Here is a 2,644-nt window from a genome sequence, read left to right as displayed (position 1 = left end):
CTAGCCTGCGTCCCGGACGCACTCTGCTCAACTGCTAGCCTGCGTCCCTCGCAGTGAGTCTATTGAACTGCCTGCGTCCCGGCGCACCAGAACCCTTCCTGCACCTGCGTCTGGCGCACCTGAAACACTTCGCTCCTGCGTCCCGGACGCACCTGAACCCTTACTGCACCTGCGTCCCTCTGGGAAAAGATGATTTCAAGACTTTAGAAGTAACCCAGACAATCAGATCTACAGATCCGAGCAAGAGCCGAAGAGATCTCGGTCCATCAGATTCGCCTTGTTTAGATCTAGACCAGATCTTACCCTCATAAGATGTTCAACCAAAAACATGATTAATCCAAATGAACTCCTTTGCTTTATATAGGCAAGCTCCTCCCCAAAACATGGAACAATACCACGAGCCGACACCATAGAAACACAAAACCGTCGGCTAGAAACCACACAAGAAACCCCCACGTGCTTTTCTCTGTCTTGAAATGTGTGCACTGGGTGGACGCACCCCCTGAACGGCTGGCCTGCGTCCCTGGACGCGGGTTCTGCATGGTATACCTGCGGGGACGCACTTTCTGAACAGATTGCCTGCGTCCTTCTTAAAAATAGAGAGCTGATCATCAAGAATAGTGATCTATCACCTGAATGGGTTGCCATCAAGGACAACACCTGAATCATAATGCCAACAATCTCCCCCTTTGGACTTGATGGCAACCTCATGATCTTGGCAACCTCATGATCTTCAGCTTCATTCTCCCCCTTTGACATCAAGGGCAAAGGGTATGCTCCCCCTAAGCGCATGCTCCCCCTGAATATGAACCAGATCTACAGCAACACACCACCATGAAAGAGATAGAGACATATTGCAGCTATTTCCAAGATCTCCTTCTCCATAATGCCAACAATGCATTATGTGCTCCCCCTGAGCCTATACCACCAATAAGAAGATGTTCAACAATAAGATGATGCATCAACAACCCCCAGCTTTTGCCTGAGGTATTCAAAAGTGTCCCTGGGCAACGGTTTGGTGAAAATATCAGCAACTTGTTCCTTAGAAGGAACATACTCCAACTTGACCTTCTGTTCAAGTACTTGTTCCCGGAGAAAATGGTACTTGATTGGTATGTGCTTGGTTTTTGAATGCATAACCGGATTCTTTGAGATGCTGATTGCACTTGTGTTGTCACATAAGATAGGGATTGGAGGTGTACAAGTGATTTGATAATCCTGCAAAGTCTGCATCATCCAAAGGAGTTGGGTGCAACAAGATGCAACAGCAACATATTCTGCTTCAGCTGTAGACAAGGCAATTGAACTCTGTTTCTTGCTGAACCAAGATACCAGTCTGGAACCCATAAAGAACGCACCACCACTTGTGCTTTTCCTGTCATCCACGCTTCCGGCCCAATCTGCATCTGTATAAGCATGAAGAGTGAGATCTGTATCTCTAGGATACCATAAGCCATAATTTTGAGTCCCTTGAAGATATTTGAAAATTCTCTTCACTGCCTGAAGATGAGTTTCCTTCGGATTTGCCTGAAATCTTCCAACTATTCCAACTGCATGCATGATGTCCGGTCGGGTACCTGTCAAATATAGTAAACTTCCAATCATAGATCTGTAGGTTGGTTGATGTACTGCTGCAGATTCATCATTTGCACTGAGACTACATCCTGTGACCATGGGTGTACATACTGGTTTTGCATCTTCCATGCCATATTTCTTCAAAATCTGCTTGAGATACTTGGTTTGAGATAAAAGGATTCCTCCTTCCTTTTGTTGGATTTGCAAACCAAGGAAGTATGTCAGTTCTCCTAGCAAGGACATTTCAAATTCTTTCTGCATGACTGAGGCAAAGCTTTGACTCATAGCTTCTTCATTGCTGCCAAAAATAATGTCATCTACATACACAACAAGTATTAGCAATTTGTCATTTTCAACTTTTATATATAGATTGCTATCTGCTGAACCTTTTGAAAAACCTTGTTGATGAAGATATTTGTCCAACCGGTAGTACCAAGCCCTTGGGCTTGTTTGAGACCATAGAGAGCCTTTTTCAATCGGCATACAAGATTTGGATCATTTCCAAGAATGAACCCATCTGGCTGTTCAATGTACACTTCTTCTTCCAAGTCTCCATTCAGAAAGGCTGATTTTACGTCCATTTGAAATACTTTGAAGTTCTGAAAACTTGAGAGAGCAAGGAACATTCGGATGGCCTCAAGTCTTGCAACAGGAGAAAAAGTTTCTTCAAAGTCTATTCCTTCTTGCTGTGCATACCCTTTACAAACAAGTCTGGCTTTGTTTCTAATTACTTCTCCATTTTCATTCAATTTATTTTTGAAGACCCATTTTGTTCCGATAACATTCTTATCCTTTGGTCTAGGAACCAGCTCCCAAGTGTTGTTCTTTTCGATTTGCTCAAGTTCTTCATCCATTGCTTTCACCCAACATTCATCTTTGCATGCCTCTTTCACATTTTGTGGTTCAGTAGAGGAGAGTAATGCCAAATAGCTTGAAGCTTCTGCAACTGTTCTTCTAGTTTGTATACCTGCTTCTTTCTGTCCCATGATCTGAGATTCTGGATGGTTCTTCTGAACATATCTGGATGGAGTCTTTTCTTCTATTCTTGTTCGTTCTTCTGTGTCTTCGT

This window comes from Pinus tabuliformis, chromosome Q (genome assembly GCF_031772625.1).
Source record: "Pinus tabuliformis cultivar Carrire ecotype Pingquan chromosome Q, CPIR1, whole genome shotgun sequence".
NCBI lineage: Eukaryota > Viridiplantae > Streptophyta > Pinopsida > Pinales > Pinaceae > Pinus > Pinus tabuliformis.
The sequence above is the reverse complement of the archived record's forward strand: the minus strand, read 5'-3'. Positions refer to the sequence as shown.